The 25313-nt window shown below is 40.4% G+C and overlaps 1 protein-coding gene across 6 annotated transcripts in view; it reads right to left on the bottom strand.

Moving 5' to 3' along the window:
• CADM3 (cell adhesion molecule 3) overlaps nt 1–25313 on the bottom strand; it is a 613828-nt gene that overhangs the window by 502029 nt on the left and 86486 nt on the right. The window lies entirely within an intron of this gene.

The following is a 25313-nucleotide window of genomic DNA, read 5'->3' as shown; positions in this document are numbered from 1 at the left end:
CACCCAGTACACGACATCAAAGATCAATTGTTCTTGCTTGAAAGTGTTTGGATAGAGAACAATTTGTGCTGCCCATTATTACCAGAGAGAATTTCCCTTGTCCTCTTCTAGTGCAAGTACAAAGAACATGATTGGCTGTTAAGGGTCCCTAATGCACTTTGATACAAATTGTGATCAATTGTGAAATAATTACCCACTGAAATATAAAGGATGTATAAGGATTTCTTTTTTTTTTTTTCAAAACAAAACCAACAACATTTTTCCACCACGAACAGCTAAAATGCCTCATACACACGATCGGATTGTTGGTCAACAAAACCATGGAATTTTGTCCGAAGGGTGTTGGCTCAAACTTGTCTTGCATACACGCGGTCACACAAATGTCAGCCAACAATTACGTAGTGACGTACAAGACGTATGGCGAACCGATAAAAACTAGGTTCAATAGTGATGCGTGATTCTGAGCATGTGCGTTTGTACTTTGGACTTTTGTCCGACGCATGTGTGTGCACATGATCGGAAAATCCGATAACACACATTTGTTGGCCAACATTTACGAACATAGTGATGTACTAGACGTACTATGTGTTGTTTCGTCTCTTTAGCGCCACCCTTTGGGCTCCTTCTGCTAATTTCCTGTTAGTGGAAGTTTGGTGAGTGTTGATTCGCGTTTTTCATTTAGCGCTTTTCAGTTCATTTCTGAACAGCTCTACGTCAACCAGCCATTTTGCGGAATCGGAGGAGATAACGTGTTATTTATTATTGGCCTTGGAGTTATTGCTTTGGCATTATTTTTTGGTTGAATGATTTGATTTGGTATATTTTCTATATTTTTGGATGCATAGAATGCACTTTTTGGTTACATTCTATTAGCAGATCTTATTTTTTTAATTGTTTTTAATGCACAATAAAAAATTTAAGTAAAACACATAGCCAAGTATTATTCTCCACAAACGACAGTTTAGGAGTAGGCAATTACATTTTAAAAAAATACAATGTAAAATTAACAAGGGACCCCAACATAGTTGTATCTTTGATCTTAAAAACTACAGGATAATGGTGTTGTGGTAACTTGCCGAAAAAAAAACAAAAAAAAAACAATATTATTCTTGATATCACTAGAAAAAAAAAGCCCTTGAAAATTAGTTTGCAATAACTCCATCAGTATCACCAGCAAAGCAGCTTCATTATCATCCCATTATAGAAGAAGAGAATTGGGCGCTGCATTTGGAGATTTCATAATTTGCCACGTCACGAATGTTAATTCTCAGTTACGAACGCTAGTTTACAAGACCGACCACTCCTGGTTCGCCCTTGCTTCCAAGCATGCGTGTTTGTACTTTGGACTTTTGTTTGGCGGACTTGTGTACACACGCTCGGAAAATCCGACAACACACATTTATCCGCTGAAAATTTGAAGACATGCCATCCAACATTTGTTGGTGGAAAGTCCGACAACAATTGTCCGATGGAGCGTACACACGGTCGGATTTTCCGCCAACAGTCTGTCATCACACATTTCCCGTCGGAATATCCAATTGTGTGTACGAGGCTTTAAGCCCCATACACACTATCAGATTTTCTGTTGAGTTTTTCCTTCAGGTTTACCAAAACCATGTAGTAGAAGGGTCTGCCTGATTGCATACACATTGAAACTCCTAAGGTTTGACCTCATATTATATGGTTTTGGTAAATCTGAAGAAAAAAACTGTACGGGGCTTTACAGTAGTTCAGGTAGGTCAGACTTCATGAGTTAGAGCAGTAAGGATGTGGAACTCCCTTTCACAATTGGTGGTGTCAGCCGAGAGAGTGTTGATAAGTTCAAAAAGCTCTTAGTGAACACACTATACAGAGAAATGGGAATTAGTAGAGACATAAATACACCCAACACTGGTTGAAATGGGTTGATTGGTGTCTTTTTCGACAACCTTACCAACTATGAAATGATGACAGATCGGGCTGAATTTAGATAACAAATATTTAGGGGGGCTGTAGTATGCCTAGGTTACTAGGTCATCAAGCTTGAAAAACTGGCCTTGTTTGGGCGCCATCCCATGTTTGGAAGCTACAATGTTGGCATGAGTTTTTCCTTCAGATTTACCAAAACCATATAATATGAGGTCAAACCTTAGGAGTTTCAATTTGTATTAGGCAGGCCCTTGCACTACGTGGTTTTGGTAAATCTGAAGGAAAAAATCAGCAGAAAATCAAGTCAAGTCAAGTTAAAGCATATAATATAATATAAAAGGAACTTAAGATAAGATAGATAAAAATAAAATAAACTTGGAGATTTGGAGGAGGCTGAGAGCATTAGAAGGGTCCTTTTTTAGTTCGGAATACGTTCTTGGATAGAATATAGAATTTAGTGTCACTTCAATCCTGTCTGTACTGTACTGGCAGATCTCATTATCATTTTTAAACTAGAACACTATCTATAATAACAAAGGGTTGGTGGCTTAGAAGCTGGGCTTTCCCAATTTATGTTAATGAGAGGGAGCTCATCTTGTCCTTAGCCTTTCAATTGGGACAAATGAAGACATTTCTTCAGAAATGCTTGCTGTCAGCCCTGAGACCTTCTCCTAGGCAATGTCTCAACCCCTAGTCTACCAAGGTATGTTTAGAAAGCCCCTGTAATTCAAGGGGTTAAAGCAAGCTCACAGCCATGAGTTTGGTGTGGAATTTTGGAGCCTTCAATGGGAATTCAGTAAAAGTGATCTGGGCAGCTCCTTTGCAGGGCTCTAAAGGTGGACCCCGTGTCCCCTCCTGGGTGGTGGTTCTTAGGCTCTCCCATTCCTCCAGGGAGCCTGAGACCATGGTAAACTGCTGTAACGTTGATGGCGGGAGGAGATCGGAGAACATCTGATTCTCCGATTCCCTGTGACTAATCAGCCTATAATGATGTGTAATATAATATATATATATATATATATATATATATATATATATATGTATATATATATATGTGTGTGTGTATGTATGTATGTATGTATAATATATCGTATTGTGGGATGGTGTACAGATTCCTTTTGTTGATAAGAATGCCATGTAGAAAAGCAGTAGAGGGTTTTTAATTGGTAAAATAAATAATAAAAGATAATAGTATATAAATAAAATATAATAAGTACAGTATATATAAAAATTTCCCCAGTAGAAAAGTGGTCAAAGGTAATAATTGGTAATATAATAATGATAAAAGGTACTAATAATGTATAAATAAAATGTAATCAATATATATATATATATATATATATATATATATATATATATATATATATATATATAAAAAAATGTTAAAATGTCCCCAGTAGAAAAGCGGTAAAAGGTAATACTTGGTAATATAATAATAAAAAGCAATAATAATGTATACAAAAAATATAATAAATATAATAATAATATATATAAAAAAGGTAAACATTTCCCCAGTAGAATAGTAGTAAAAGGTTATAATTGGTAAAGTAAATAATAAAAGGTAATCATATATATATATATATATATATATATATATATATATTCCCAGTTATAATTGATAATACATATTAAAAGCTAATCATATATAAATTATATATATATATATATATATATATATATAATGTCCCCAGTAGAAAAGTGGTAAAAGGTAATAATCGGTAATATAATAATAAAAGGTAATAATGATGTCAAAAACAAAAATATTATTTTTTATTACCATAAAAAAAAAATATAATAAAAGGTAATGATAAAAAAAAAATGATGCTGTGTGAATGGGAACTCATAAACATATAGCGAGGTTTTCTTAAATTTGACTGAAGTGGAAATCCACTTTTTTGCGACTCAAATCAGCCGGTATCTGGTGGCCCTAATAAGGCCGTTGCGGAAGATCTGGAAGCGAGAGACGCTCCTCTAAAAGTAACCTAACTCTCTAGTGCCTGCCTGTCATTAATACAAAGAGAGAAACGATATCACAAGCCTCTGTTCTCTGCTTATTATTCCATCCACTGCTCTCTCCCCTGCGCCCTCTTTATAACCTTGGGCTCGTTGCTGTAATCACAGTCTCGCTGGCTGCCTGTTTTATGTACCTGTCTGAAAGTCGGCATGAGACGACTGACAGGAAGGAGAGATGTGGATGGATACTCACATAAAGGAGGAGTGCGAGCGAAAATGAATTAGAGAGCAATAGGAAAAATAATGCATAAAAGCCATCAGTCTACGGGAGATAATTGTCGGCAATGGGGGAATAGGAAAAAAAAAAAGAGTAAACAGCTGAACCTAGTCTGGATAATGCAGAGGAAGAATTAGGAGGCAGAATACAGTGTAATGAAACACGGGAAAACAATATTTAAATAGCGGAAGAGAGGAAAACAAAAGAATTAAAGGAGCGGACAAATACAACTGAATAAAAGTGTGTTAAACAAAAAGGAAACATAATCCAAATTACGGGTATAGTCACACTAGGGTACGTTCGTGAGCGCATTACCAACGCATGTAAACCAAATTATAATGGTTTCTTATGAATGCGGTTCACACTGGTGGATTGCATTGCATTTGCCCAGCGCTGAAGAAACGTACGGCATGCGTAATTTTTTTTCAGCACAACACAACGCAGTAAACAAACATGCACAAACCCTACGTACTGTAGGAGAAATCAAGGAAAAAATAAATAAACACAATGTGTGTAAAGCGAACGCCAACGCATTACAAAAAAACGCAATGCACCACAACGCGCATTCAATAAAGGATGCATTACGGTGTGAATGAGCCCTAAAGGCACAAAAAAAAAATGACAAATCAGTTAAGCCAAATATAATCAGGTGTCCAGAGTGGACATGGACCAAGCCCTCTGTGTCCTATGGGCAGCTGGCATAGGGATACATGGACCATCCAATCAGGTCCACCTGAAAAACTGATCGGATTGGTCCATAAAAAAACTGTACTGTGTCAGAAAGGTGAATGAGCTGCAAACACACTATGAGATACTTGCCGTAGTATCCAAATGTTTTATGCACATTGTGTTGCGCTAAATTGTACAAAAATGCTAAAAAAATATATATATATATATATATATATATATATATATATATATATATATATATATATATATATATATATATATATATATATATATATATATATATATATATATAATGCTAAAGTCGTATTAATGAAGAAAATTCACAGTACGCAATTAAAACAGAAGTCATGAAAACGACACTGGGAGGCCAAGCAAAACACTAGAAAAACACATACAGTGTGCAATAAATGGCTCTATATGTTTAGGTTATATTTGTACTATACACCAGCGGTCCTGGATGTGTATCTGGCCAATAGTGCATAAAGCAATGATTTGCAGGCTAGGCTGAAATGGGTAATAAAGCCTCTTTCACAGGTCCGCTTGTCAGTTTTTTATGTGGACCTTATCGGATTGGACATGTATCCTGATGCCTACCTCTGATCCAATCCGGTCAGCTAAAAACAAATGGAAGGGGATACTCGTCCTCTTCTGTGTAGGTGGACCTGATCAGAAGCATTTGGGTATAAATGGACAGTTGGCCCATTTACACCTGACCACTAACAAAGTAGAGGGAGCTTGGTCCATTCCTGCTCTGCATAAACTGAGCGAACACGGACCTTTTATCCGTCTCTGCTCTGCTCAGTGTGGGTTCAATGGACGGGTCCCCTGCCGAGCAAAGCAGATCTGTCAAGTGTGAAAGGGCCCTTATCATTTATTTTCGGTATATGTGATGGAATGAGACATGTGAATACCTTCTGTTTTAAGAAGGTTCTACTGTTCAGGTTACGGATTAGAGTGAGCGATTTTTCATTGGTATAGTCCAGCAGTCTCCAAACTAGGATCCCTTTGCTTTCCTTCATCTGACCCTTGGGGCACCGTTCCATCCACTGACACCAACAATGGGGCACCATTCCTCCCTCTGACACCATCAAAAGGGCACAATTCCTCCCACTGACACCATCAAAACAGTACAGTTCCTCCCTCTGACACCATCAAAAGGGCACAATTCCTCCCTCTGACACCATCAAAAGGGCACAATTCCTCCCTCTGACACCATCAAAAGGGCACAATTCCTCCCTCTGACACCATCAAAGGGGCACAATTCCTCCCACTGACACCAACCGGGGAATAATTCCTTCCATTGATACCAATGATGGGTCACTATTCCTCCCACTGACACCAACAATGGGACACTATTTCTCCCACTGACACCACAAAGAAAGGGTGCAATTTTTCCCACTGATACCAATGGGGCAGAATTCTTTCCATTGACACCAACGATGAGGCACTAGACCTCCCACTGACACCAAAGATAGGTTATGGTTTACTCCTTCTGAACACCAGGACAGTTTCTACTCCCATGTGCCTTAGTCTGACCCACTAAAGCCATAAGGACAGTAAACTGGCCCTCTATTTAGAAAGTTTGGAGACCCCTGGTATAACTTACCATGACAAGTATGGCTATACTGTCTTGTTGGCGCCAAAGCCCTACTCCATAGAAGCCGTGGTTTCCATACAATGCACCAACAGTTCAATAGCCCCGAACTGCTGTATGCAGTTTGGAATAAACTACTCTCTAATATTAGGCTTTATTTTCACTATACATCAATGGTTCTAGACGTGCCCCTGGCCATTGGGGTGTTAAAGAATGATTCACAAGGCTCTGCCCAATGTCCTGAAATGGGAATCAACCCTCTTATTTCTGGGATGTGAAGGAATGAGACATGTATACCTTATGTTTTAGGCCCCATTTTACATGGACCAGATCAGTTTTTCTCAGCAGGGGATCCATCCTCAGATCCTCTGCTGAGTTGAACGAAGTGGCAGGATGACAGGTCCATGTCTTCTCCGCTTATGCAGAGTATACACGGGTACAGCCTACTCTGCTCTATGGACAGCCAACTGTAAATGGACCAGTTGGCCATTTACATTTGACTGCCCTCCGATCCAGCCAGATGGAGGGGAACAGATGCCCCTTCCATTTGTTTTTGTTGGATGTGAACAGACTTGTGTCCATTTATACCTGGCTACCTCTGAACCTATCCGACTGCTCATAGAGGAGAATGGAGGGTCCAATCAGGTCAGGCTGTAAAATAATCAGTCAGTCCCCATCGGACCTCTCATTTCATAGTTTCATAGTTAGTAAGGTTGAAAAAAAGACACCAGTCCATCCAGTTCAATCTGAGTGAGTGTCCACAATTGTCCCTATCCCTGTACATTGCAGACTCACATCAGTCCCTACCCTCAAGGAGCCCACAATCCAAGGTCCCCATTCATATACTAGGGCCATTTATTCTGAAGGCTTTACAGGGCTGCATTGTACAATGAAATACAGGCATTGTTGGTCAAAATGTTTTGTATTAAACTCATGTGAAGTGATCTTAATGTGTGTTAACCCCTTTATGCGGCCCTTTAAATGGGTTTTAATTCAAGGAGGTGGCGTGGCTTCCCGATCACATGATCAATAGGATTGGCACTCACAGCAGTCACATGATCAAGGCTCCCAATCACAAGGCCCCCCGTTGGTGACAGTGCTGTCAGTGTGCTAGGAAAGTACAGTGAGCACACTCTCAGCACACAACCTCAGACTGCCATCAATGCATATGTGTGGCGGCTGGGCAATAGACTACTCTAGCTGCTGCCAACTATATGCATTACACAGCTGGTAAGAGATTGATGCACGTATGAAATAATGCACAAAACCAAGAAAAATGGAGATCAAAAACCACCTTATTAGCTTCATGTTTGTACATGTTGAGGAAATCTGCTGGTTTGTAAATGACGTCTAGGGCCATTACTTAGACTTGAAGTGTCATCTCCCCCCAGAATTAGAGCTTACGTATTTTTGAGTCCCAAAGCTGGAGCTGTCACCAACAGTATGCAATGTCCATCCTCATTATTGTGAGATGTCACAACGATGTTACTAAAAATACAGCAACAGATGGGGCTATTTATTTTGTTCAATAGAGAGAAAAAAAAAATAGCCTCACAATAATTGATCCCCAAGACAGATGCTTTGTTAGCTTTTCTTTGTGATTATTTTGTGGGTGCAGATGAACTGTAAATGCAGAAAGTTATGTGCTTATCAACAAACCATTTGGTGCCACCCTGTACCGTCAGATATGAGGTGGGCACAGGCAGATACAGGTACATCGATGCATGAGCTGTATGTGGCTATAGTGACGGCACCTCTGCTGAGGAATGTGGATGTAAAGTCTCTTTTAGATGTCGTTTAGGAGACAAGGTGGAAGGGAAGAGACTCCAGGTAACGGTAAGTCCATGTATCCTGGGTGGTAACAACAGGTAAAAAAAGGACAGCAGTAGAGCAGAAGTAATTCTCTGTAGGTAAACAAGAAGAAAGGAGAGAAGCATCGATGTGAGTGTAGGCACATGGATATATGGTCATCCAGACCATGGCAGAGATCCAAGGCAGCAGCTGTGGAGCACGGTGATCCTAATACCCGGTGGTGCCAGTGGTTTCTGGTGTCCCGCCTGGATGCAAGGGCGCAGGAGGAAGCTGTAAGCAGGAAGTTTCTACGTTGGATCTGTGCTTCATTCTTGCATAATCAATGTTTGGAGTGTGTCAGAATTGGTGGGCTTTTTTTCTTCACCTGCCTCTTTTGGACTGACCACAAGTTCTCAAAGGGACTAAGTTCTGGGGAGTTTCCTGACCATAGACCCAAACTTTTGATGTTTTGTTCCTCAAGCCACTTAGTTATCAGTTTAGCCTTATGGCAAGGTGTTCCAGCATGCTGGAAAAGGTGTTGTTCCCCACCAAACTGTTCTTGGATGGTTGGGAGAAGTTGCTCTCGGAGGATGTTTTTGTACCATTCTTTATTCATCGCTATGTTCTTAGGCAAAATTGTGAGTGAGCCCGCTCCCTTGGCTAAGAAGCAACCCCACACGTGAATGGTCTCATGATGCTCTTAAAAAAAGTCACTGAAAACTATTTTTTTCTACAAAAGATGGAGAGTTTATTATGAACTGGTAGGATTATTGTTTTTGCTGTCCCAAATGTAGATACATGAGCTGCTGTGCCCATGTGAAGACTTCATGCTATGAGAGATATATCTGTAGACATAGTTGAGTACAGATAGCTGCAAACAAGCATAGAAACCCCCTCTCCATGACAATATGGACAATCTGAAGGTTTCCCAACCATAAAAATTGCAATCCCGTTCGGCCTTGAAACTCTGCATAGCTAGAGTGTGACCCTAATATGTTCTGAGAGATTTAAAGCTTTCTGCTTGAGCTCCCAATTCAATGGCCAGTCATCCAGTTATATTGAACAGTGTATTCATACGACAAAAAGCAACACTCTCATCAAGATCCCATAAGTTGAGAAAACTGGTATCAAGGCCGATAGCATCTCCAGTAACACTTAAAGGTCAAAATATAGAATGGGATACAGCCAGAAACTCCATATCATCCGATTGTGGTAATATTTATTGGCTTGAAGGTAAGTATAGCACAGATATGCTTACATGTTAAAGCCTCACGCCAGAAACACATATCTGTGTACCTATGCTGTACTCACATTCAAGCTAATAAATATTACCGCAATCGGATGATATGAAGTTTCTGGCTGCATTCCATTCTGTATATCATGCAGTATGTCCGGAATCTCAGAATCATAAGATTAGCTGAACAGAATCACAATTCTGTTTTTTGGCAGACAAAACAATATATACAGTTGTGCTCATAAGTTTACATACCCTGGCAGAATTTATGATTTCTTAGCCATTTTTCAGTGAATATGAATAATAACACAAAAACATTTCTTACACAAATGGCTAGTGTTTGGCTGAAGCCATTTATTATCAATCAACTGTATTTACTCTTTTTTAAATCATAATCACAACAGACACTACCCAAATGACCCTGATCAAAAGTTTACATACCCCAGTAATTAATACCGTGTATTGAACCCTTTAACATCAATGACAGCTTAAAGTCTTTCGTGGTATTTGTGGATGAGGCTCTTTATCTTCTCAGATGGTAAAGCTGCCCCTTCCTCTTGGCAAAAAGCCTCCAGTTCCTGTACATTTTTGGGCTGTCTTGCATGAACGGCACGTTTGAGATCTCCCCAGAGTGGCTCAATAATACTGAGGTCAGGAGACTGAGATGGCCACTCCAGATCCTTTACTTTATTCTGCTGTAGCCAATGACAGGTCGACTTGGCTTGTGTTTTGGATCATTGTCATGTTGGAATGTCCAAGTACATCCCATGTACAGCTTCCTGGCTGATGAATGCAAATGTTCCTCCAGCATTTTTCGATAACATACTGCATTCAACTTGCCATCAATTTTGACCACATTTCCTGTGCCTTTGTAGCTCACACGTCCCCAAAACATCAGCGATCCACCTCCATACCTTTCATCATAGGCCTTGTTGACTCCTCTCCAAATGTAGTGTTTATGGTTGTAGCCAAATAGCTAAATTTTTGTCTCATCACTCCAAATGGCTTTGTGCCAGAAGGTTTGAGGCTGGTCTGTGCTGTTTGGTGTATTTTAAGTGGGATACTTTGTCGAATTTGTGTAGTAATAGCTTTCTTCTGGCATCTCGACCATGCAGCCCATCTTTCTTCAAGTGCCTCCTTATTGTGCATCTTGAAACAGCCATACCACATGTTTTCAAAGAGTCCTATATTTCACCTGACGCTATTTGTGTTATTTTTTGTTGCACCCTGAACAATTTTCCTGGCTGCTGTGGGTGAAAATTTAGTTGGTCTACCTGACCGTGGTTTGGTTTTAACAGAACCCCTCATTTTCCACTTCTTGATTATAGCTTGAACACTACAGATTGGCATTTTCAATTCCTTGGATATCTTTTTATATCCCTTTCCTGTTTTATAAAGTTCAACTACCTTTTCCCGCAGATACTTTGACAATTGTTTTGCTTTCCCCATGACTCAGAATCCAGAATGTCAGTGCAGCACTGAATGAAAGATGCAAGGGTCTGTCAGGAGTCCAGAAACCCACTGACCTTTTATACACACACACTAACACAGATCACAGGTGAGGATGGTTACTTTTAATAGCCATTCAAACCCCTTTGTGCCAACTTGTGTGCATGTTATCAGGCCAAAATCATCAGGGTATGTAAACTTTTGATCAGAGTCATTTGGGTAGTTTCTGTTGTGGTTATGATTTAAAAAGAGTAAACACAGTTGATTGATAATAAGTGGCTTCAGCCAAACACTAACCATGAGTGAAAGAAAAGTTTTTGTGTTATCATTCATATTCTCTGAAAAATGGCCAAGAAATCATAGTTTCTGCCAGGGTATGTAAACATATCAGCACAACTGTGTATATAAAATCCTGGCTCTTCTTATATATAAATATATGGTGTCCAACACAGTTTTTGAAAGTCCATAGACCTATATTACAGTATCTTAGTAGCTAAGTAATTAAAGTTCTCTAAAAAGCTGATATTATAAAATAGTGCAGCAAAGCAATACACAGTATGAATTATATTAATTATTTTGTATTCTCAAACTTGCATAGGCTTTTAAAGTCTGCAGCTCATATACTGTATATGTGAAATATCATATATGCATCTAAACTATGCATACTATTCTTTGCCTGGAGTTTGGCAATAGAACTAGAATATATAAAAATCCTCATACACAGATATAAAAGGATTTGAAAGGAATAATATATCTAAAAATAATTATAAAGGAAATGTAAAGGGTAAGTGAAATATGGCCAAGAGGCAAGTTGGAACTGCATGCATAAATAAATTGTTAGTAAACAACCATATGTGACAGAATATATAAAGGAGAATACAATAGATAAAGCAAACCATATATAAGCAAGACAAGTACAGGAGGATTGAAGGAGATGGAGCTTAGATAGGAAAACTGCAGTAACCCTTACAAAACAATCCATGTAAATAAAATTGACAGGAACATACAGATTTATAAAATAAAAACAAAAAGCAAAATGTGGCGACTGAGGAAAAGATGGTCCGCACTCCAGTGATTGTTCTTAAAAAATGTAGTATTTATTAACAAGCCACAGTGACCAGACGCAAATAAGAAATGCTGACGCATTTCAGCCTATAAGACCTTAGTCATAATCATGATGGTTATGACTAAGGCCTTACAGGCTGAAACGCGTCCAGCTTTCTTATCTGCGTTTGCTCTTAAAAAATGTAGTATTAATTAACAAGCCACAGTGACCAATCACCGGAGTGTGGATCTTCTTTCCCTCATTTCTCTACTCAGTCAACGACTGTGGATCCAGCACCTGGGAGCTCTGCTTTCTATTTGATGTATGGGTAGTAGCACTGACCTTTTTGTTTATAAAATGTGGTGACTACCTACCATCATTCACCGATGGTGTTTTTTTTTTTTAAAGTGTGATCATCCTATCACTAGTGATCACAAAGTAAACCTGTCATATAAAATTAAAGCGGGAGTCCGCCGGGACTCCGTGTTTTTTTTTTTTTTAAAAGCCAGCAGCTACAAATACTGCAGCTGCTGACTTTTAAAATAGTGACACTTGCCTGTCCAGCGCGCCCGCGATGTCGGCACCCGAAGCCGATCTGTAGATCGTTTCTCGGGTGCTGCCGCCGCCATCTTGGGTATGGGAATCAGGAAATGGAGCCTTTCGGCTTAATTTCCCGGTTCCCTACTGCGCATGCGCGAGCCGCGCTGCGCAATAAGGACGGTCCCCGCTACCTCTGGGATCTGTGTATTTTCCCAGCAGGCAGCGGGGCACTTGCGGAAAGGGGCGGGACTTGCGGAAAGGGGCGTAATATACGCCCCTTTCCGCAGAGAGCTATCCCGGAAGTGGGTGCAGATACCTGTACTGTACAGGTATCTGTACCCCCCTCCCCCCTGAAAGGTGCCAATTGTGGCGCCGGAGGGGGGGAGGGTTCCGATGAGCGGAAGGTCCACTTTAGGGTGGACCTCCGCTTTAACCACATTTACAATAAAAACAAAAAGAGTGTTATGGCAAATGGAATTACAGGCTTCTCTCTGGTTTACAACATTGCCCTGCATGGTTACCTCTTTCTGTTTATATATAATTTTCTTTAATGTTCTTCTCTTATTATGTTCGCATTACATAATTTCAATAAAAATGTATTGAAACACAAAAAAAAAAAAAAAAAAATGAGAGAGAGAGAGACTGCAACACTCCATACTTGGGTCTGGAATCACTAGGTAAGTATATTGATACACTTTTCGGGCTCCAACCAGGCGTGGCTGGGCTCCAGCCAGGCGTCGCCGGGCTCCAACCCGGCGTGACCTGGTTGAAGTCTGGGCTGTGGCTGTCATAAAACTCCTTAAAGGGTTTTGCTGTGATGTCATTAAAATTAGAGGAAAAGAGGTTTAACCTTAAAGTATGTAGAGGGTTCTTTACTGTAAGAGGGGCAAGGATGTGGAATTCCCTTCCACAGGCGGTGGTTTCAGCGGTGAGCATTGATAGTTTCAAGAAACTATTAGATAAGCACCTGAACGACTGCAACATACAGGGATATACAATGTAATACTGACATATAACCACACACATAGGTTGGACTTGATTGCCTTTTTTCAACCTCACCTACTATGTAACTATGTAACTATATGTGGCTTTTAGGACTTCCTTTCCCTACTAGATGTTTTGAGCCTGGACGAGCTCTGTGCTTTTCGACACTCTTAGAGGTTTGTCATGTAAGAGGACCTGGTGTAGCCTTGAGAAACACCTGTCATTTTTGTGGTGGGTATCATAGATCTTGTTTTTAACCACTTGTCTACTGGGCACTTTTACCCCCTTCCTGCCCAGGCCAATTTTCAGCTTTCAGTGCTGTCACTTTGAATGACAATTGCACGATCATGCAACACTGTACCCAAACAAAATTGTTATCATTTTTTTTTTCTTCACACAAATAGAGATTTCTTTTGGTGGTATTTAATAGTTTTTTGCTAAACAAAAAAAAAGACAAAAAATGTTTTTTATAGTTATAAAATGTATCGAAAATGGTAATTCATGCACTGCGCTAATGAGGCTGCACTGATGGGCACTGATGGGCAGCAATGATGAGGCTGCATTGATAGGAGAGCACATGGCTGGAGCAATCATGAGATACGCCCTCCCAGAACTGGATGGCCATGCTGGTGGTGGGGGTATATCCAATACGAACAACCTAAAATGTAAAATAGTTTTAGATTATTCATATAACGTAGATATAAAAACAATTAAGATATTTTCTCTTATTTATTGGATGAAACCCTCTTTCTTTGCTATAGATCCTATTTAAGAAAAAATAAATAAAGAATGGGGGCTACATCCAATATGTAAGTAAAATATATTTATTATTCATTGAGCATAGCTATAAAAACAAAGATATTTTTCTTATATATTGGTAGCCATAAAACTTTATTATTTACAAAATATAAAAATCTTAAGATATATTTTTCTTATTAATTGAAAACAGCCCCCCTTAATTATTTTAAAAGGATCTATGGTTACCCAATAACAGTAAAAAGTTTTTGTGTGTGTGTATTGAAGCTACAATAAATTGAATGGTACCTGGCCTTAATTATTAACAGTACTGAAAGAAGAACTGCCACCTGCCCATTCAAGGGCTGCCACCTGCCCATTCAAGGGCAAAATGGCCATGTTTTTTGAAAGCCCACCCTTTCCCAAGGTAATACTCGCTAATCTCCGCTCATTTGCCACCTTCCTGCTTTGCCAGAATCCTCACTCTGGTAATGCTGCCTTCATGTGACAGATCTTGGGCCTAAGCAAAAAAAATGCCTATGCCTGAACATGGTTACATGGAAAGAGACATCGATGTCAGATACCATCCAATACCACCAACACTTACCCAGAGTGGACAACGGCATTGATGGGAGAGTATACCTTCCGGGAGCAGCTGGGCTATTACCAGACACTGCCACTTTGCCCTCAATGGGCAAAGAGACAAGCCTTTTTCAAGTGAGGTACCTTGTGTTGCCTGCAAGTATCTAAGTTTTCAGATTGTACCCTGTATGGCTGTAGACCTTTTAATAATTGAGGTCTCGTAACCTTGGTCATCGATGTCAGATACTATCCAATACCACCAACACTTACCCAGAGTGTACAATGGCATTGATGGGAGAGTATTCCTTCCGGGGGCAGCTGGGCTATTACCAGACACTGCCACTTTGCCCTCAATGGGCAAAGAGACGAGCCCTTTTCAAGTGAGGTACCTTGTGTTGCCTGCAAGTATCTACATTTTCAGATTGCACCCTGTATGGCTGTAGACCTTTTAATAATTGAGGTCTCGTAACCTCGGTCATGTAGACATTACAAAGAACGAGGATTTTCACTCAAAGCAACAAGACTGTAAACCGACCAAATTAAAATTCAAGCTGATCACCGTCAACAGCTTTGACTTGTTCAATCAGAAGGATTCTGGGTAGAGTACCAAGCAAAAATGCCATCCAGCAAAAATCAGTACAATGGCACAGATGAGAGCTGCGAGGAAGTCATAGAGGTGGTGAGAAAATTAGCATACAAGCTTCAGTCTGGTGGCCAAGAATAGAATTCAGGTGATAGCAAGCAGGGGAGTGAGGAGGAGGTGAAAAATATAAAGAACAGCCGTTTCCCTGTCTGCTCTCTCCTCAAGATCTTCCCCGCTACATCAAGCCTCGTATACTAATCTGTACTGGCAAAAAATTAACCATTGGTCAGATTTGTACTTTTAGCTTCGTACTGCATATTTGAATGCAAATAGAAAATGTCCATTAACCCCAACTGCCAAGACTTTGTAGGTCACATCTATGACCAAATCTGGAAGATCCAGGTATTATTTTTTCCTTCCATGAAGCCCATACACATGGCAGTTCTTAGAATAATTGAATTGGTAATGTACATATTTTCTCTCAGGAATAAAAAATACAATAAAAAAAAAAAGTTGAATTAAAAATTATTTTTGCAAAGCATCCTGGGATACCCCCCACTGCGGTATTATCCTAGAAGGAGTGGGGACTCTCGGTCTTACTTGGCTTTTTATTTTTAATATTTGTACTCATCGTTTTATCCCCCCCCCCTCTTTTTTTTTTTTTTTTTTTTTGGGCAATGCAACCTGGCTAATGATTGAGGCAGCCATTTTCATCCCCAGTGCTAGTATACGCTATTAATTTGAGATGTCAATGGGGAGATCCGTATGGTTTTAGTGGGCACCTGCCCTCTGTTATGCTACAAGACTTCCCAATAGAGTCTACTCGCCCTATTTTCAGGAGTGGTACCTGTGTCCACTGAATTTTTTCTGTATGTTGCTCAGTGTGAAGCCCCTCTAGGGTGACCCCCTTTTTCACCTTTTTTTTTTCCTTAGAGGGATGATCTGGAGTTGAACGGTTTCATGTGTAAAAATTTTGAACAATCAATTAAAATATTGTAAAAAAAAAAAGAATAAAAAATAATTTGAAATACGGTAGTTCAGGAATAAAAAAAAACACAATTTTAAGCTTCATGCACATGGATATACGGGGATCATAATTACTTTCTCAGGGCCTACAGCTTCCCGATGAGTTTATTTAGAAGATGCAGTTGTACGCAGTTATTCTCCCGGGGAAGCACAGACATGGACATATTCTCCGAAAGCGTTGGTGCATACGTCTGTGCGTGCACAAGTGCTTTTATGCCAAAGTGTGGCAAATTCTAAAGAATACAGAATGCTGCAGGGAGAAGAATCCCTAAATTTAGGTAAGTTGGGGGCAAATGAATGGTGGGGGTGAGGAATATAACTATGTTATCTGTTTCCTGTTAACCACTTCCACACTTCCCACCGTCATTATATGTTGGTGCTTTGAAGAGGAATATTATTGTTATGGCATCAGCTAGCTGCCATAACCCTGATGTCCTCTTCTTCAGCGGGCGGTCCACTTCAAGATAAAAGTTGTCCCTGCGGCGCATTCACCACAAGATTAATTTTATTGGGGACAGGAGAGGGCCCCCCCCCTCCTGCCGCAACTCCGGTGCCCTCCGCCTCTTACCGGAGCCGTTCTTCTAGCCTGACATGGAGACGAGTGAGGGGAAGATGGCCCCCACCCGTCTCCATATCATTGCAGGGCGGAAGCAACGTCAAAATGTCACTTCCGCCCATAGCTCTTAAGTGACTTTTTTTTGTTTTTTTCAAATGACAATTTTTTTTTTTTTGTAATTGCATTTTAGTGTAAATATGAGATCTGAGGTCTTTTTGACCCCAGATCTCATATTTAAGAGGTCCTCTCATGCTTTTTTTCTATTACAAGGGATGTTTATATTCCTTGTATTAGGAATAAATACTCGGCGTAACATTATCTTTCACAATATAGTAGGCAAACTTTACTGTTGTCTTATTTTGTAATAAAAAAAAGTGTATTTCTTCCAAAAAAAAAAGTACGCTTGCAAGACCGCTGCACAAATGCGGTGTGATAGAAAGTATTGCAATGACCACCATTTTATTCTCTAGGGTGTTAGAAAACAATATATATATATATATATATATATATATATATATATATATATATATATATATATATATATAAAATGTTTGGGGGTTCTAAGTAATTTTCTAGCAAAAAAAAAAAAACACTTTTTAACAACAAATCAGAAATAGTCTTGGTCCTTAAGTGGTTAAAATATGGCGTAACATGAAACATGGCCACAAAAGTGGACTATGTTTTAAAATATGTATTCTTTTTTATAAGTTTGGTAAATCTAGTTTTATTAGTAGACAAAAAGGTGTATTTTTTTTTTTAATTGAAGCTTTTGATGGATAAACAGGGTACATATAGGATACAGAAAACAGGGATATTCACAATATCTTATGCCTGTAAGGAGGAAAAAGGTGTAATTTACCTTCACGGGGCAACAGGTACAAAACACTTCCGATGCATGAGTGCGATAGGCTAGTACCGATTCTTCATACACATCCATTTCTATGCCTAAAAATCTGCAGCCCACCACACTTTGCTGCTCCCTTAGGACTGGGGAAGCCCCGGTAAAGAGGGCGCACCGGCTTAGTGCATTACCCCATAAAACATTAAATATTTTGTGTTTTATTAATATATGTTTTATGGGATAATGCACTAGGCCAACAGGTACAATATCCAGTCTTCCCATACATTTTCAAGCACATTTTCCAAGTCCTTTAACCACAACTAATTTAATCTATGAATGGGTCGCTTGCTGCTACTTGAATAATGTTGGGTACACGGGGGGGCTGTAAGTGGAGCAGTTGCTGTTTCTTTTTATTGCAAGTAATGTGATTTGCTATGCTGACAAGTACCCTTTTGATTCATATGAATTTTAATAATAGGTCCCTTTTAAGAACAAGTAACGCAGTTTGATGCAACATGCAATTTGTATTCAAAATCTGACAGCCTACCAGCCGCTCAACATCATCAACATCATCTCAGCCACTATGCAGCCCTGTACAAAGCTCCCGCAAGCTCATCACCGGAAAGTGGAGATAGCACAAAGCTTCAATCCAACCCTGCTAGCTAAAATCACATTATGTATTTATTTTAGGAGACATTTTTTTATTTTTTTTTTACCAGCCCCATCCCTCCAAGATGAATATCTTGTTTTATATGCCGACACGTCCTCCGTGAAAGTACACGCCGGATTCGCAAGCTGTCATGCATGCGTCAAATATTTACAACCTCAGGCAGAAAACTGCTAAAATATCTTTCGGTATCTGTGTGTGTGAAAAAGGGTAGACAGGAACAATACCAATTAAATTCTATGCATTTGTTGTACCCAGGACTTGGGGGCTTCCGGCCAACGAACGTGTTCTAACAACCGGATGAATACAGGATTTTATTCCCTACTTCACACAGTAGGACGGTAATATGTAGACATAAAAAAAAAGGATGATATAGAGGTTTATTCACCAAGGCTAAGTGCACAATATTTTAACCCCCTGCAATCCCTTAAGCCTTGTACACACGATCGGATTTTCCAAATCTGTCGGATTTTGTCCGATGGATTTTGTCCGAAACCGGTGTTGCATATACGCGGTCGGACAAAGTTGTCGGAAAATCCGATCGTTTTTAACGCGATGACGTTTTTTCGTTACGACGGGACAACGTTCAGGCTAGTAGCCAATAGCATTGGTCTAGGAATTTGATCTGAGCATGCGTGGCACTTTATCCGATCGGATCATGTTGTCGGAAAATTTCATAGCCCAGCTCTAAAACTTTTTTGGTCGGATATTCCGACAGAAACAGTCCGATGGAGCCCATACATGGTCGGATTATCCAACAACGTGGTCCGATCGGACATTTTCCGTCAGAATGTCCGACCGTGTGTACAAGGGCTAATGGGATAATAATGAAGCTGCTTTGCTGGTGATACGGCAAACTAATTTTCAAAGACTTTTTTTCTAGTGATATCAAGAATATTATTATTATTTAGACAAGTTACCACAACACCATTATCCCGTAGTTTTGAAGATGAAAGATACAACTATGTTGGTGTCCCTTGTCAATTTTTCATAGAATTTTTTTTAAATGTAACTGCCTACTCCTAAACTGTCATTTGAAGTAAAACACATAGCCAAGTATTATTCTACACAATTGTGCATTAAAACAAAAAACAAATAAAATTAGACATGTTATCTGCCAATAGAATGTAACCAAAAAGTGCATTCTATGCATCCAAAAATATAGAAAATATAACAAATCAAATCATTATTCAACCCAAATATAATGTCAAAACAATAACTCCAAGGCCAATAATAAATAACACGTTATCTCCTCCAATTCTGCAACATGTCTGGTTGACGAACGGGCGTTCAGAAACTAACTGAAAAGCCCAAAATGAAAAAACGCACACTGAAAAGCACAAATTGAAAAGCGTGAACAGAAAAGCGCGAAACAATCACCAAACTTTTACCAGCACAAAATTAGCAGAAGGAGCCCAAAGGGTGGCCCTAAAGAGCTGAAAAACAACGTAGTGCGTCACTACGTTCGTATTTGTTGGCCAACAATTGTGTGGCCATGTGTATGCAAGATAAGTTTGGACCAATGCCCTTTGGACACAACTCCACAGTTTTGATCCGATCGTGTGTACGCCGGATTTTTCAGGCGCTATTTTTAGCGCTGTAGCGACTGAAAACCGCCCCAGTGTGAAAGGGGCCTTAGACCGGATCACACTGGTACGACAAAAGCTCCAACATTGGGAGCTCATGTTGCATGACATGTTAAAATCAATGTTTCCCTATGGGAGCCATCTTAACTGGTCAGACACAAGTCTGTGACATTATGGCAGGCACATCAGATGCTTTTAACACTATTTTGGGACCAGTGTCATTTATACAGCAATCGGTGCTATAAAAATGCACTGATTACTGTGTAAATGACACTGGCAGGGAAGGGGTTAAACTTTAGGGGCGATGAAGGGGTTAAGTGTGTCCTAGGGAGAGATTCTAACTGTGGGGGGGTAGGCTTCAACTCACATGACAGCGATCACTGGTCCCGATGACAGGGAGCAGTAGATCCCTGTTATGTCACTAGGCAGAATGGGGAAATGCCTTGTTTACATAGGTATCTCCCCATTCTTACGCCCTGTGAGACGATCCCGGGCCCCCGGCGGACACAGAGTCCGGGGGACCCACGGTCACACTGTACGCGGCAGGCATGCACGCGCCCACTAGCCCCGCAAATTAAAGGGGCCGTACAGGTATGCCCATTTGCCCACCGCTGCATTGTGCCGACGTATATCGGTATGCGGCAGTCGGCAAGTGGTTAAAACAATGGACTTGTTTCCCAAGGCGTTGAGAGTGGGATTATTCCCCGACATCCCAGTCTGAGCCTCATTACTTACAGATTTTTTAGGTGGGATTTTTGTGTTGGTGGGCCTAAGGGAAATGCATTTCTTCCTCTTTGCTGAAACAGCTGTGATCGTCGTGTGTACTAGGTATAATTAGTGAATCATGATCTGTAATTATCCCACATATACTGTATAAAACAAGTAGAATGCTTGCCATTATGTACGGTATCAAAAAACACTTCTCAGGTCTCTATTTTTATCTGTTTTTCTTGCTTTGAATGCATACAAAGATGAAGGACTAGAACCTATATTGAGTTTTCACACCTGTCTGTGACTCTCTTGAGGAGATTTCGCCTCACTTTTTACCCCTTGAGAAATGAAGGGAATGGGTACCATGGAACATGAAGGCTCATACAGCAATAAAAACCTGAAAGCAGTGGTAGTAATGTCCGCTTTGTTATTTTTACCTACAGGTAAGCCTATAACAAGGCTTACCTGTAGGTAAAATAAATATCTCCTAAACATGCATTGTTGAGGAGATATTCACCCTGGATGCAGCCGGTGACGTCAATAGCGCATGTGCTCAGAAGGTCCGACATACCGTGCCGCACCTTCAGAGCACTGTGCTGTAACCGAGTTGGGGAACCTGGAAGGAAGAAGGAAGTCCGAGGGGGGGGGGGGGGGGTAAAAGCCGAGCCGTCAGCGGTGACAGTGTGCCACTGGCGGGCTTTTTAAGTTAAGTATTTCATAATGTGCTAGTATGCAACGCATACTAGTACTGTCACGGTACTACTTACAGTGAGCCCTCAGGCGAGCAGGTGACACGGAATCCCTCAGGGCGTGACGTCTAAGGGCCAGCCGGTATTCTGTCAGGGACCCCCTCACGAGGGTTTAGGCTTAGCTGCGTGTTGACCACAGGGCACAACCCCCGGGTTCACGCTGCTCGCTAGGGGAGTACCAGAAGACACTGTCAGACAGGATGGATGGGTGAAGCAAAGGAGAGCCGGATGATGAGCCAAGGTCCGGGGCAGGCTACAGACAACGTAATCAGGAGGACAAGCCAAATCGGTACACAAGAGATCAGTTCACGAGAAGTCAGGCTACACGAAGGGAGCTCAGAGACAAGTGTTGCTCAAGCAACCAGAAACTGGACTGGAAGGAACTTAAATAGAGAAGCACATGAGGGTCTGGACAGGAAGTAGCAAGAAGGAAAGACATAATTAAGCAACAGGTGGAGCCGGCAACACCCATAGCTGCAGAGTGTAGCAGAGCTGAAACACAAGCTAGTGGAACAACAGGTGCCAGCCGACCTACAGCAGTAAAGGTAAGACAGATCAGCTCCGCAGCTGATCTATGACAAGTACATTATACTATTATTTTGCGGGGGAAAGTTTTTCTTTTTAATTGCAGCGGTGTACTACCACTTTAAAAAAATGTTCTAACATCTCAACACTCTATTATTAAAGTGTTTTTTTATCTTTGTCTTCATTGTAGATATGTTTCATCATTTCCTTTCCCTGATGGGCTGTCATTGGGAAGGGAAAGGATGGGTCTTCTCCACCTTGTGACAACCAGGGGAAATCTAACAGAGATTCTAACCCCTTCCAGCTCTAATGAGAGCAAAAAAAGGATTTGGATTGAGTTGAGCTATAATAGAAGTGTAACTAATCTCAATCTATCTTACATCAGTATTTATGGTAAATTGTGATTGGCTGCCAGGATTTAGTGCACCTTGGGCTATAAACAAATACCTCTCTAATGGGCAGAAAGTTCGCTCTCTTTAAAAAAACACTTGCCAACCAACAGCCATCATTTTACGGCGGCAGGTTGGCTCTATTACGGAAATCACAGTAGCTGTATGTCAGTTAGTGTAATACATACAATGGGCGCCCGCGGCGCTGATGCACATGACCGACGCCCACGATCGCTCCACAGAGATCCAGAACAGGGATCTGTCAATATAAACAAACAGATCCCCCTTCTGTCAGGGGTGTAGAGAGAGATCTGCTGTTCCTAGTGATCAGGAACAGCGATCTCTCTCCTCCTCCAGTCAGTCCACTCCCCCCATAGTTAGAAACACCTCCCTAGGGAACACATTTAACCCCTTGATCACTGATATTAACCTCTTCTCCATCAGTGTCATTTATACAGTAATCAGTGCATTTATTATAGCACTGATCACTGTAAAAATTTCACCGGTCCCAAAAAAGTGTCAAAAGTGTCCGATCTGTCCGCCACAATGTTGCAGTCCCACTAAAAATCGCTGATTTAAAAAAAAAAAATAATAATAATAAAAATCCCCTATTTTGTAACTGCTATAACTTTTGCGCAAACCAATCAATACACACTTATTGCATTTTTTTTTTACCAAAAATATGAAGAAGAATATATATTGACTGAGAAAGAAATGTATTTTTTTTTTGGGGGGGGGGGGACATTTATTATAGCAAAAAGTAAAAAATATAGCTTTTTCCAAAAATATTGCTCTTTTCTTTTTTTTAAGGCGCAAAAAATAAAAACCGCAGAGGTGATCAAATACCAGCAAAAGAAAGCTCTATTTGTGGGAAAAAACAGGACATCAATTTTGTTTGGGTACAACGTTGCACGACTGCGCAGTTGCCGTATCGCAAAAAATGGCCTGATCATTAAGGGGGTAAATCTTTCTGGTCCTTAAGTGGATTAAGCAGTACAGCCTGTGGCAAAGTCTTCAGGACTGACACTTTTGGGAGTGCTAATGGACTGCATCCCCTGCAGTGTACTGGGGTCCCCCTATGTCACTGCAAGACATAGCTACAGGTCTGGGGGGGAAGCTTTTGATAGCAGGGGGTACACAGGCAGGGGCGGACTGACCATTCGGGCACTGTCCGAGGGCCCCATGCCACTAAGGGGCCCCATCAGGGTTGCCAGCCTCAATAAAACCAGGGACAGTATGTAAAAATCTGTTGTTTTTTTTTTAATCCCAAGATTATAGCTGCCCCCCCTCTCCAGTACCTTTTCAGTGTGTGTATGTGTATTCTGTGTGTGCATACTGCATGTGTATATTGTGTGTCTGTGTGTATACTGTGTAGCCCCATAATCTATTGCCTGGGGGCCCCATGATCTGCTATCGCCTGGGGGCCCCATAATCTCCTATTGCCCAGGGGCCCCATAATCTCCTATTGCCAGGGGGCCCCATAATCTCCTATTGCTCGGGGGCCCCATGAGTTGTCAGTCCACCCCTGTACACAGGCATTCAGTGTTGACTGCAGAAGACTTTGCCAAGGGCTGTGCTGCTTATAGACGGAGCACCCAACCAGTCTGGTTGAGTATTCATGGTTTTTGTTTGCAAAAGCAATCAAATTTAAATTTTTTCTGAGGAGTCACTTTAAGGCTGTAGAAAAGTGCGTAGTAACACTTCTATTCTGCATACTGCCTACAACTACCACAACATGTTCTCATGAATTTATGATTGTAACTCATTAGAAAGAAATCAGCATAATCAAGCTGGTCTCCTGTCCACTGCTATCTAGGACCGTACATATTGCATTAAGAACGCATTTTCTACTCTAATAAACCCCAAATCTACCAATTTAATTTCCCTACTTGTTTTTGCTGATCCTGGAGTGACCTTGCTGACTTTGTCAATGTCTTTCCTCTTATCTGTTTCCTCCCTAAGGTTCCTTTTTTAGTGCACACCATTAAATTTATATATATATATATATATATATATATATATATATATATATATATATAAAAATTTCGATGCATTGTAAAACACTTTTTTGTAATTTTATTTCACAATTTAAGAATTATTTTATTAATTATTACACGAGACTTTCACTTATTGATTCATTACTCCGGGTATAATTTATTATACTGGAGCATAAATGGGAGTTTAATAACATACAAGAATATTTCATTAATTGGAGCACATAGGGGTGTTGATTATTATACACGAATACTTTGCCCTATCACATTCATACTATAAGTCACTGATCACCACCATTACAGTATAGCGTCTATAGGTGCATAAATTCCAATTTATACCGGGGGTCAGCAACCTATAGATTGTGATCTACCAGTAGAGCACGGACAGGTGACTGGTAGATTGCGGCCTGGGTTTGCTGTCCCACCATTCCAGAGCATCAAACAGAGTGCAATGCAGAGGGACTACTCGTAATGTTGAAGCTGTAGTAGGGAGCAAGAGCCGCATAAGCCGATGCCTCCTCTGTAGTGAGGGCTCCTGGACTATGCAGAGTGATACTAAGTGCACTCCACCTCATATCCTGGCCAGCATTCCAGGAATGTATCTTGTTTTTTGAAAAAGTTAAAATTTAGTTTAGTTCCACTTTATGATTCATTGCTCGGGCTCTGGGGCTTCAACAAAATGGCAGCCTCCAGCATGAAGAAACGGGAGTGGTGCTGGAGGCAATTTACAGCACACACTCATTTTGGTAGCATAATTATTAATGTTGAACGTAGGTTCCTTGCTAAAGAACATCATTTTTTATCAAGTTGTTATGGGTAAAGTCCCACTTTAAAGTGGAGGGCCACCCTGAAAAAAGAAAATACATTAAAAATTAGAAAAAAATCATAAATTTTTTTTTATTTT

The sequence above is a fragment of the Lithobates pipiens genome, unplaced genomic scaffold (assembly GCF_037356315.1).
Source record: "Lithobates pipiens isolate NorthernLeopardFrog02 unplaced genomic scaffold, aLitPip1_a1.2 Scaffold_54, whole genome shotgun sequence".
Classification (NCBI taxonomy): domain Eukaryota; kingdom Metazoa; phylum Chordata; class Amphibia; order Anura; family Ranidae; genus Lithobates; species Lithobates pipiens.
Note: the sequence above shows the minus strand (reverse complement) of the source record. Positions and strands in the feature narration are given on the sequence as shown.